The sequence below is a fragment of the Heteronotia binoei genome, chromosome 6, assembly GCF_032191835.1.
Source record: "Heteronotia binoei isolate CCM8104 ecotype False Entrance Well chromosome 6, APGP_CSIRO_Hbin_v1, whole genome shotgun sequence".
Taxonomy (NCBI): Eukaryota; Metazoa; Chordata; class Lepidosauria; order Squamata; family Gekkonidae; genus Heteronotia; species Heteronotia binoei.
The window spans coordinates 137,406,241-137,418,908 of NC_083228.1; the positions used below are offsets into that span (position 1 = coordinate 137,406,241).

At 50.7% G+C, this 12,668-nt stretch overlaps 1 protein-coding gene across 1 annotated transcript in view; it reads right to left on the reverse strand.

The window, feature by feature from the left end:
• Positions 1-11,240, reverse strand: part of LOC132574448 (cytochrome P450 2J2-like) — a 53,080-nt gene extending 41,840 nt beyond the window's left edge. The window contains exon 1 of the mRNA XM_060242803.1: positions 10,941-11,240. The gene's annotated coding sequence lies outside the window, so the exon portion shown is untranslated. The remainder of the gene's footprint in view (positions 1-10,940) is intronic.
• Between the last annotated feature and the right edge of the window lie 1,428 nt (positions 11,241-12,668).

The following is a 12,668-nucleotide window of genomic DNA, read 5'->3' on the forward strand; positions in this document are numbered from 1 at the left end:
CCTGTGAGGTAGATGAAGATATTGGATTTATATCCCACCCTCCACTCCGAAGAGTCTCAGAGCGGCTCACAATCTCCTTTACCTCCCTCCCCCACAACAAACACCCTGTGAGGTAGATGAAGATATTGGATTTATACCCCACCCTCCACTCCAAAGAGTCTCAGAGCGGCTCACAATCTCCTTTACCTTCCTCCCCCACAACAGACACCCTGTGAGGAAGATGAAGATATTGGATTTCTATCCCGCCCTCCACTCCGAAGAGTCTCAGAGCGGCTCACAATCTCCTTTACCTTCCTTCCCCACAACAGACACCCTGTGAGGTAGATGAAGATATTGGATTTATATCCCACCCTCCACTCCGAAGAGTCTCAGAGCGGCTTACAATCTCCTTTACCTTCCTCCCCCACAACAGAAACCCTGTGAGGTAGATGAAGATATTGGATTTATATCCCACCCTCCACTCCAAAGAGTCTCAGAGCAGCTCACAATCTCCTTTCCCTTCCTCCCCCACAACAGACACCCTGTGAGGTAGATGAAGATATTGGATTTATATCCCGCCCTCCACTCCAAAGAGTCTGAGAGCGGCTCACAATCTCCTTTACCTTCCTCCCCCACAACAGACACCCTGTGAGGTAGATGAAGATATTGGATTTATATCCCACCCTCCACTCCGAAGAGTCTCAGAGCGGCTCACAATCTCCTTTCCCTTCCTCCCCCAAAACAGACACCCTGTGAGGTAGATGAAGATATTGGATTTATATCCCACCCTCCACTCCGAAGAGTCTCAGAGCGGCTCACAATCTGCTTTCCCTTCCTCCCCCACAACAGACACCCTGTGAGGTAGATGAAGATATTGGATTTATATCCCACCCTCCACTCCGAAGAGTCTCAGAGCGGCTCACAATCTCCTATCCCTTCCTCCCCCACAACAGACACCCTGTGAGGTAGATGAAGATATTGGATTTATATTCTGCCCTCCACTCCGAAGAGTCTCAGAGCGGCTCACAATCTCCTTTACCCTCCTCCCCCACAACAGACACCCTGTGAGGTAGATGAAGATATTGGATTTATATCCCACCCTCCACTCCGAAGAGTCTCAGAGCGGCTCACAATCTCCTTTACCTCCCTCCCCCACAACAGACACCCTGTGAGGTAGATGAAGATATTGGATTTATATCCCACCCTCCACTCCGAAGAGTCTCAGAGCGGCTCACAATCTCCTTTCCCTTCCTCCCCCAAAACAGACACCCTGTGAGGTAGATGAAGATATTGGATTTATATCCCACCCTCCACTCCGAAGAGTCTCAGAGCAGCTCACAATCTCCTTTCCCTTCCTCCCCCACAACAGACACCCTGTGAGGTAGATGAAGATATTGGATTTATATCCCGCCCTCCACTCCAAAGAGTCTCAGAGCGGCTCACAATCTCCTTTACCTTCCTCCCCCACAACAGACACCCTGTGAGGTAGATGAAGATATTGGATTTATATCCCACCCTCCACTCCGAAGAGTCTCAGAGCGGCTCACAATCTCCTTTCCCTTCCTCCCCCAAAACAGACACCCTGTGAGGTAGATGAAGATATTGGATTTATATCCCACCCTCCACTCCGAAGAGTCTCAGAGCGGCTCACAATCTGCTTTCCCTTCCTCCCCCACAACAGACACCCTGTGAGGTAGATGAAGATATTGGATTTATATCCCACCCTCCACTCCGAAGAGTCTCAGAGCGGCTCACAATCTCCTTTCCCTTCCTCCCCCACAACAGACACCCTGTGAGGTAGATGAAGATATTGGATTTATATTCTGCCCTCCACTCCGAAGAGTCTCAGAGCGGCTCACAATCTCCTTTACCCTCCTCCCCCACAACAGACACCCTGTGAGGTAGATGAAGATATTGGATTTATATCCCACCCTCCACTCCGAAGAGTCTCAGAGCGGCTCACAATCTCCTTTACCTCCCTCCCCCACAACAAACACCCTGTGAGGTAGATGAAGATATTGGATTTATACCCCACCCTCCACTCCAAAGAGTCTCAGAGCGGCTCACAATCTCCTTTACCTTCCTCCCCCACAACAGACACCCTGTGAGGAAGATGAAGATATTGGATTTCTATCCCGCCCTCCACTCCGAAGAGTCTCAGAGCGGCTCACAATCTCCTTTACCTTCCTTCCCCACAACAGACACCCTGTGAGGTAGATGAAGATATTGGATTTATATCCCACCCTCCACTCCGAAGAGTCTCAGAGCGGCTTACAATCTCCTTTACCTTCCTCCCCCACAACAGAAACCCTGTGAGGTAGATGAAGATATTGGATTTATATCCCACCCTCCACTCCAAAGAGTCTCAGAGCAGCTCACAATCTCCTTTCCCTTCCTCCCCCACAACAGACACCCTGTGAGGTAGATGAAGATATTGGATTTATATCCCGCCCTCCACTCCAAAGAGTCTGAGAGCGGCTCACAATCTCCTTTACCTTCCTCCCCCACAACAGACACCCTGTGAGGTAGATGAAGATATTGGATTTATATCCCACCCTCCACTCCGAAGAGTCTCAGAGCGGCTCACAATCTCCTTTCCCTTCCTCCCCCAAAACAGACACCCTGTGAGGTAGATGAAGATATTGGATTTATATCCCACCCTCCACTCCGAAGAGTCTCAGAGCGGCTCACAATCTGCTTTCCCTTCCTCCCCCACAACAGACACCCTGTGAGGTAGATGAAGATATTGGATTTATATCCCACCCTCCACTCCGAAGAGTCTCAGAGCGGCTCACAATCTCCTTTCCCTTCCTCCCCCACAACAGACACCCTGTGAGGTAGATGAAGATATTGGATTTATATTCTGCCCTCCACTCCGAAGAGTCTCAGAGCGGCTCACAATCTCCTTTACCCTCCTCCCCCACAACAGACACCCTGTGAGGTAGATGAAGATATTGGATTTATATCCCACCCTCCACTCCGAAGAGTCTCAGAGCGGCTCACAATCTCCTTTACCTCCCTCCCCCACAACAGACACCCTGTGAGGTAGATGAAGATATTGGATTTATATCCCACCCTCCACTCCGAAGAGTCTCATAGCGGCTCACAATCTCCTTTCCCTTCCTCCCCCAGAACAGACACCCTGTGAGGTAGATGAAGATATTGGATTTATATCCCACCCTCCACTCCGAAGAGTCTCAGAGCGGCTCACAATCTCCTTTCCCTTCCTCCCCCAGAACAGACACCCTGTGAGGTAGATGAAGATATTGGATTTATATCCCACCCTCCACTCCGAAGAGTCTCAGAGCGGCTCACAATCTCCTTTCCCTTCCTCCCCCAAAACAGACACCCTGTGAGGTAGATGAAGATATTGGATTTATATCCCACCCTCCACTCCGAAGAGTCTCAGAGCGGCTCACAATCTCCTTTATCTTCCTCCCCCACAACAGACACCTTGTGAGGTAGATGAAGATATTGGATTTATATCCCACCCTCTACTCCGAAGACTCTCAGAGCGGCTCACAATCTCCTTTCCCTTCCTCCCCCAGAACAGACACCCTGTGAGGTAGATGAAGATATTGGATTTATATCCCACCCTCCACTCCGAAGAGTCTCAGAGCGGCTCACAATCTCCTTTCCCTTCCTCCCCCAAAACAGACACCCTGTGAGGTAGATGAAGATATTGGATTTATATCCCACCCTCCACTCCGAAGAGTCTCAGAGCAGCTCACAATCTCCTTTCCCTTCCTCCCCCACAACAGACACCCTGTGAGGTAGATGAAGATATTGGATTTATATCCCGCCCTCCACTCCAAAGAGTCTCAGAGCGGCTCACAATCTCCTTTACCTTCCTCCCCCACAACAGACACCCTGTGAGGTAGATGAAGATATTGGATTTATATCCCACCCTCCACTCCGAAGAGTCTCAGAGCGGCTCACAATCTCCTTTCCCTTCCTCCCCCAAAACAGACACCCTGTGAGGTAGATGAAGATATTGGATTTATATCCCACCCTCCACTCCGAAGAGTCTCAGAGCGGCTCACAATCTGCTTTCCCTTCCTCCCCCACAACAGACACCCTGTGAGGTAGATGAAGATATTGGATTTATATCCCACCCTCCACTCCGAAGAGTCTCAGAGCGGCTCACAATCTCCTTTACCCTCCTCCCCCACAACAGACACCCTGTGAGGTAGATGAAGATATTGGATTTATATCCCACCCTCCTCTCCGAAGAGTCTCAGAGCGGCTCACAATCTCCTTTACCTCCCTCCCCCACAACAAACACCCTGTGAGGTAGATGAAGATATTGGATTTATACCCCACCCTCCACTCCAAAGAGTCTCAGAGCGGCTCACAATCTCCTTTACCTTCCTCCCCCACAACAGACACCCTGTGAGGAAGATGAAGATATTGGATTCAGGGGCGTAGCTAGGGCTTTGGGGGCCCGGGGCCCAAGATTTATGTGGGCCCCCCTACGTGTGTGCACGCCACCGGAAACAGGAAGTGACGTCACTTCCAGCGATGTCACTTCCGGTGACATCATGCCACCGCCGGAAACAGGAAGTGACATCACTTCCTGTGACATCATTTCCCCCGTGCCACCTGCCGGAAACGGGAAGTGATTCCTGAAAACTTATACTCTGGAACTTTTGTTGATCTCTGAGGAGCCGGTGGACTTTGACCTAGGAGTAATCCAAGTAAAGTTAAGCCATTTTTCAAAAAAAACGGGGCCCAGAAGTATTTAACAGCACTGTGCCAACAGCAGCCATGCCAGCACATTACCTATCATTTCCCCAGGTGATCCAGGTTACTTTTTAAAATCTTCTTGGGGACTTCTCCGTGGCTGCAGAAGTTCTGTACCGATGTTACCTGGAACGCTTTGAAAGGAAGGCCAGGATCACGCACAATCGCTATTGCGGGGGTGGCCGAACTTGCTTAATGTAAGAGCCACACAGAATAAATGTCAGATGTTTGAAAGCCACAAGGAAGGAAGGAAGACAGACAGACAGATGATTTATATTCTGCCCTCCACTCTGAGTCTCAGAATGGCTCACAATCTCCTTTATCTTCCTCCCCCACAACAAACACCCTGTGAGATAGGTGGCACTGAGAGAGCTCTCCCAGAAGCTGCCCTTTCAAGGACAATTGCTACGAGAGCTGTGGCTGACCCAAGGCCATTCCAGCAGATGCAAGTGGAGGCGTGAGGAATCAAACCTGGTTCTCCCAGATAAGAGTCTGCACACTTAACCACTACAATGGGAGGGAGGAAGGAAATGGATGGGGAGGGAGGGAGAAGTGGAAAGAAATATACTTTAACTTTAAATGCACTCTCCAAGTCACCAGCTAGCTTGGCAAAGTGATTTAAAGAGACAAATGCCTTCTCCAAGCCAGCTACAGGGCAGTGGGGATTTCAAGAAACCTGGACTGGCCACAAAAACAAAAGCTCTGTGTTAGAAACTGCGTTCTCATGGGGAATTTGCAACCTCGAGTGACAGACATGTCCATTCACAACCAATTTTAGATCCAAAACCTTCAGGAGTAACTCAAGAAAGTTTTGAGAGCCACACGATATGTGTGAAAGAGGCACATGTGGCTCCCGAGCAGCAGTTTGGCCACCCCTGTGCTACTGGTAACCCCCAGGTCCTTGAACTCAAACTGCACTCCCCAACAGGCTGTGGCACAGTGGAGCAGTCCCCTCTACTCCAAAGCAATTTGGGGCCAGTCTCCATCAGCCTGACCTACCTCAAAGGGTTGCTGTGAGGACACAACACAGCTCCTTAGCTGAGATCAAAGTGCACTGGACAGAGGAGCAGATCAACACAGCAGGCAGGGGACCCCTCCACCCCCAGCCCCCGGGGCTGTGGCGGCACGGAGGCCATTGGGCGTGGGGAGAGCCAAACTCACTTAATGAAAGAGCCACATAAAGTAAACATCCGATGTTTGAGAGTTGCAAGACATGCGCATCAGGGGAAGGAAGGAAGGAATCACAGAATCCTAGAGTTGGAAGGGACCTCTAGGGTCATCTAGTCCAACCCCCTGCACAATGCAGGAAACTCACAAACACCACCCCCTAAATTCACAGGATCTTCATTGCTGTCAGATGGCCATCTAGACTCTGTTTAAAAACCTCCAAGGAAGGAGAGCCCACCACCTCCCGAGGAAGATGGGGAAGGAGAGGTGGGAAGAAAGCAACTTTAACTTTAAATGCATTCTCCAATCTGCCAGCTGACTTGGCTTGGAGAAGCGATTTAAAGAGAGAAATGCCTTCTCCACAGATCAATTTTCCATTGTACCCTATGAACTCAGCAAAGAGAAGCCGAGATAGGACAAGGGGGGGAAGTATTCTGCCATATATAGAAGGAAAAAGGCAACAGAGAGATGGTGCAGATGTACCTGTGGGATCAGGGAGTAGAAAAAGGGGGAGGGTTTTGAGAAGCACAGGAACAGAAACACCTGCATGGCTAGGAGGAGTATCTGTATTTCTCATTAGCTTTGTATTACCTTTCTGAGGCTTGTGACACTGGAGTACAACCTCTGAGTGGAGACAGGGTAAATGAAAGAAGCAAATTTATATACATAATTATGTTAGAATTTTTGCGCCGAGCAAGGATACAGCGACTGGGCCAGACTTTTGATCTGAGCCATGAAACTGTCCATGTTGCCCTCAACGGCGGTAAAGTCCAGCGGGAAGCTCTCCACCGGCAGCCCTGCCGCCTCGCTCCGCTGGCGGGCCGCTGCCCGCCTGCTGCTGCCCCCGCCGCCTCCAGCTTTTCCTGCCCTCCCTGCCGCCGGGCCCCCAGTGCAGCAGCCCCAAGAGCAGCAGCAGCGGCAGCCTCTGCACCGTCCCTCTGCCCATCGCGCCGCGGAGCCACCGGCCGGGAAGGAGGGGGAGAGGAAGGAGCTGCGGCGGCTCGAGGGCGCCTCGGGGACGCTGCGCTCTGCCCCTGGCGGCGAGCGGCGCTTCGCGGACTCTGCGTCGGGGGGGCTCCCACCGGCAGCCTGCGCCCGCCCGCCCAGGGTCTAGCTGCGGGGAGGGAAGCGGGAGCCAGTGCCTGACGGTGCCCGAGAGGCCAGGGCTCAAGAGCAGCAGCAGCGGCAGCCTCTGCACCGCCACCGTCCCTCTGCCCATCGCGCCGCGGAGCCACTGGCCGGGAAGGAGGGAGAGGAAGGAGCTGCAGCGGCTCGAGGGCGCCTCGGGGACGCCGCGCTCTGCCCCTGGCGGCGAGCGGCGCTTCGCGGACTCTGCGTCGGGGGCTCCCACCGGCGGCCTGCGCCTGCCCGCCCGCCCAGGGTCTCGCCGCGGGGAGGGAAGCGGGAGCCAGTGCCTGACGGTGCCCGAGCGGCCGGGGCTCTGAGAGGGGCCCCCCAGACCTGCAGGGGCCCCCGAGACCCGGGGCGGCCCGCCCTCCCCGCCCCCCCTCTTTACGCCACTGATTGGATTTCTATCCCGCCCTCCACTCCGAAGAGTCTCAGAGCAGCTCACAATCTCCTTTACCTTCCTTCCCCACAACAGACACCCTGTGAGGTAGATGAAGATATTGGATTTATATCCCACCCTCCACTCCGAAGAGTCTCAGAGCGGCTTACAATCCCCTTTACCTTCCTCCCCCACAACAGAAACCCTGTGAGGTAGATGAAGATATTGGATTTATATCCCACCCTCCACTCCAAAGAGTCTCAGAGCAGCTCACAATCTCCTTTCCCTTCCTCCCCCACAACAGACACCCTGTGAGGTAGATGAAGATATTGGATTTATATCCCACCCTCCACTCTGAAGAGTCTCAGAGCGGCTCACAATCTCCTTGGAGAGCTAGTTTGGTGTAGTGGTTAAATGTGCGGACTCTTATCTGGGAGAACCGGGTTTGATGCCCCACTCCTCCACTTGCACCTGCTGGAATGGCCTTCGGTCAGCCATAGCTCTGGCAGAGGTTGTCCTTGAAAGAGCAGTTGCTGTGTGAGCCCTCTCCATCCCCACCCACATCACAGGGTGTCTGTTGTGGGGAAGGAAGGTAAAGAAGATTGTGAGCCATTCTGAGACTCTTCGGAGTGGAGGGCAGGATATAAATCCAATATCTTCATCTACCTCACAGGGTGTCTGTTGTGGGGAAGGAACGTAAAGGAGATTGTGAGCCATCCTGAGACTCTTCGGAGTGGAGGGCGGGATATAAATCCAATATCTTCATCCACCTCACAGGGTGTCTGTTGTGGGGGAGGAAGGTAAAGAAGAAGATTGACTGATTAATATTGCGAACAGAAAGGGGCGTTAATATTTCATAGAATTAGAGTTGGAAGGGATTTCCATGATCATCTAGTCTAATTCCCTGCACAGTGCAGGAACTTCACAAATACCTCCCCACACACGCACACACACAGACTTCCACACACAGATACACAGAAGATGGCAAAGACCTCCAGGATTCCTTTCCAAGCTGGGCAGGAGAAAAAATTGCTGAGTGACCCCAAAGTGTCAATCAGCATTTCCCTGGGTGTGTAAGTAAGGGCTAGGAGAACTAAGCAGTGATGCAGCCCTTCCTGCCCTCCCTTTCATGATCTGCCTAATTCACAGAATGAGCATTTCTGTCAGATGGCCCTCTAGCCTCTGTTTTCCTCTCATGATTCCTCCTCTACCCTTTACCCACATGGTAATGGAACTTTAATCTGTTTTAGTGTTTATGTACATGGAACAGAAGTAAGAACTCTCAGTTCAGGCACTGGGTTTCTATTTAGGCTTCCCAATCCCCAGGTCCCAGCGGGGGATTCCTCAGTTTTTCAGGCTCCCCCCCCCCCCCGACCCCAGCCAGCTGGCCGGTGGGGGGAGCTCCTCCCCCCAGCCATCCTGTACCTCTAGATCTTGGGCAGGACCTGCAAACAGGTCCAGTTTTAAAATGTGTGTGCGCCTTTAAATTGGAGCAGGAAGTACTTCATGGGGAAGCAACAGCAGACCTCGTGAGAGTGCAGCCCCTCTGTTTGTTTTGCTTTCCTTTCAGACAAGTGTGTGTGTGTGTGTGTGTGTGTGTAAAAGAGAGCAGCGTAGCCCCTGTACTTTCCAGACCTCGTTGTGGAGGCACCAGAGACTAGGGTTGCCAAGTCCAATTCAAGAAATATCTGGGGACTTCGGGGGTGGAGCCAGGTGACATTAGGGGTGGAGCCAAGATCAAGGCTGTGACAAGCATAATTGAACTCCAAAGGGAGTTCTGGCCATCACATTTAAAGGGACTGCACACCTTTTCAATTCCTTCCTTCCATAGGAAATAATGAAGGATAGGGGCACCTTCTTTTGGGGCTCATAGAATTGGACCCCCTGGTCCATTTTTTTTGAAACTTGGAGGGAATTTTGGGGAGAGGCACTAGATGCTATACTGAAAATTTGGTGCCTCTACCCCAAAAAACAGCCCTCCCAGAGCCCCAGATACCCATGGATCAATTATCCATGATTTTCTATGGGAATAAATCTCCATAGGAAATAATAGAGTTCCCAGCAGATATTTCCCTCCCCTCCCCCCGCTTTCTGACGACCCTGAAGCGGGGGGAGGGCCTCCAAACTGGGGGATCCCCTGCTCCCACCTGGGGATTGGCAACCCTACCAGAGACCCCTGCTTTGTTCTACTGCCTCAGACCAACACGGCTGCCCACTTGCACCAGAGACAGTTAAGCATGTGTGTGAGAGAGAGAGAGAAAATGGCGGGAGGGGAGGGAACTCCATTATTCCCTATGGAGACTTATTCTCATAGGAAATAATGGAAAATTGATCTGCGGGTATCTGGGGCTCGGGGGGGGGTGTGTTTTTTGAGGCTGAGGCACCAGATTTGCAGCATAGCATCCAGTACCTCTCCCCAAAATACCCCCCAAGCCAGTTTGGTGTAGTGGTGAAGTGCGCCGACTCTTATCTGGGAGAACCGGGTTTGATCCCCCACTCCTCCACTTGCACCTGCTGGAATGACCTTGGGTCAGCCGTAGCTCTGACAGAGGTTGTCCTTGAAAGGGCAGCCGCTGTGAGAGCCCTCTCAGCCCCACCCACCTCACGGGGTGTCTGTTGTGGGGGGAGGAGGATAAAGGAGATTGTGAGCCATTCTGAGATTCAGAGTGGAGGGTGGGATATAAATCCAATATCTTCTTCTTAGGTTGCTAGGCAATTTGCTCGTACCAAATAAAATGCCCTTGCACTCCTCGGCACAGGGATGGGAACAAAGTGGCTGATGAACTAAAGTTCATCCTGAATTCTGGTTGGTTAATGGCTTTCCAACTGAAGTTTGTGGACTGAAAAACCATGATGAGCTTCTGCAAATTTTGGTGCAATTCGTTGTGCCTCCTGGCTCTTCACAACTTACAGCTGAGCGGTGAGGAGCTCCCCATCAGCTGTTTGGTTTAACAAGAATTGCAGATTTATATCCCGTCCTTGTCTCTGAATCAGAGACTCAGAGTGGCTTCCAATCCCCTATATCTTCTCCCCCCACAACAGACACCCTGTGAGGTGGGTGGGGCTGAGAGAGCTCTCACAGCGGCTGCCCTTTCAAGGACAACCTCTGTCAGAGCTACGGCTGACCCAAGGTCGTTCCAGCAGGTGCAAGTGGAGGAGTGGGGAATCAAACCCGGTTCTCCCAGATAAGAGTCGGCGCACTTCACCACTACACCAAACTGGCTCTCAGTTGGAGGATTGGGAGGCTTCCCACTACATTATCCGCCCCAAGCAGGCAGGCTTTAGAAACCGGCAACGTACCATCCATCACTGTCAAACTCTTTTCCAGCTAGTTTTTCAACATATCAAGGGCCCTACCCTACCAGGTGCAACTGGAGGAGTGGGGAATCAAAACCCAGTTTCCCAGATAAGAGTCCACACACTTAACCACTAGCAAACTGGCTCTCAGACTCACACCAGACTGTTTTTGTTTTGCACGACACTCCTCTTGGATTTCTTTGGAGAGAAAACAATGAAAACCCTTTACCTCTTCTCATGAACTCACCTTTTTCTTTTGCTATGGCTTCGAAGAAAGGAGTCACTGGTCGTTCATCAAAATCTGCCGAATGGTTGATTGCAGCTTCTTTCACTGCTTCGAATCCAGATATCACAACCACAGGCAAGCTGCCTGCCCATATAGTGTAAACGTTTCCATATTGCTTTGCCAGCTGCCATTGGGACCAAGAGAGAGATGTGTTACCCTCAAGCAAAGGAGATGGTTCCAAACGGATACTGAGGATTTTGCCCTCCCTCACAGGATTTCTCTTTCTCTTCTTTTTGGCTGAGTAGCCCCCTTTTCTTCTTTGTTTTTCTCTGGTTGCCCCACCCAGTTGCTTGAATGCATATTGTTGGATGCTGAACCCAGCCTAGGAAACTGAAAAAAAAAAATCTTTCTTTTTATATTGTACTGAGTTCAAAGCATGAGGATGCCCAAGAGACAGTGAGTTCAGCTCTTTATTCAGTGATTCAGCATCGTGAGATAGGAACAGAACTGTGTGGCAGGACCAACGGCCCTGCTTATATGCATGCAAACCTCCCCACCCAAAAGCCCATTACCATCATCCCATTACACATTATAGGTTAATAGCTGGCCTAACGATCCCTGATGGGCCTCCTTCCTGAATCCCATTAACATAATCCCTTTACACACAACTATAGGTTAATAGCTGGCCTAACGATCCCTGATGGGCCTCCTTCCTGAATCCCATTAACATAATCCCATTACACACAACTATAGGTTAATAGCTGGCCTAATGATCCCTGATGGGCCTCCTTCCTGAATCCCATTAACATAATCCCATTACACACAACTATCGGTTAATAGCTGGCCTAACGATCCCTGATGGGCCTCCTTCCTGAATCCAGGTGGCTATTGTTTTAGGGTCTCAAGCTCAGCCAACTCTCCGCTGGCCCTAAGGCCAAACTCCAGTTCCAATGTTCTGCTTTGCGAATGCCACATGAGAAGCTGATGGTAGTTCAAAAATAACAAAATGGTTTTATTTCACTTTGAGGAGGAAAGGTCAGGTTGGAATCAGGTGTAGGACTTAGGAGGTGAACAGACATCAAAATGAAGTAGCTTTTAAAAAAATAAACGGCAAATAATTTGCCACAAACAAGTAAACTGTCTGTTATTGAGGAGAGAGATTTCTTGGCATAATCTTTTTTTGCCTCACAGACACAGGATGTGGCCTAATATCCAACTGAGTTCCTGCTTGGATTCTTCTACCCCCCCCCCCCCCCCCCAAAAGGCCCTGTTTGAATGTATGCTGACCAAACCTAGGGAACTGAGAGGGGAGGCTAATATCCTTCCTTTCATCTTGATCTGATAATGGCACATGAGAGGCCGTTGGTAGTTCAAAAATCACAAAACAATTATATTTCATTGAGGGGGAAAGGTCTGGTTGGAATCAAGATAATGCATGGTATGGAGAAAGTAGAGAAAGGAGTACTTTTCTTCCTTTCTCACAATACAAGAACTCGTGGGCATTCGATGAAATTGCTGAGCAGACAGGTTAAAACGGATAAAAGGAAGTACTTCTTCACCCAAAGGGTGATTAACATGTGGAATTCACTGCCACAGGAGGTGGTGGCGGCCACAAGCATAGCCACCTTCAAGAGGGGTTTAGATAAAAATATGGAGCAGAGGTCCATCAGTGGCTATTAGCCACTGTGTGTGTGTGTATATATAAAAAATTTTGCCACTGTGTGACACAGAGTGTTGGACTGGATGGGC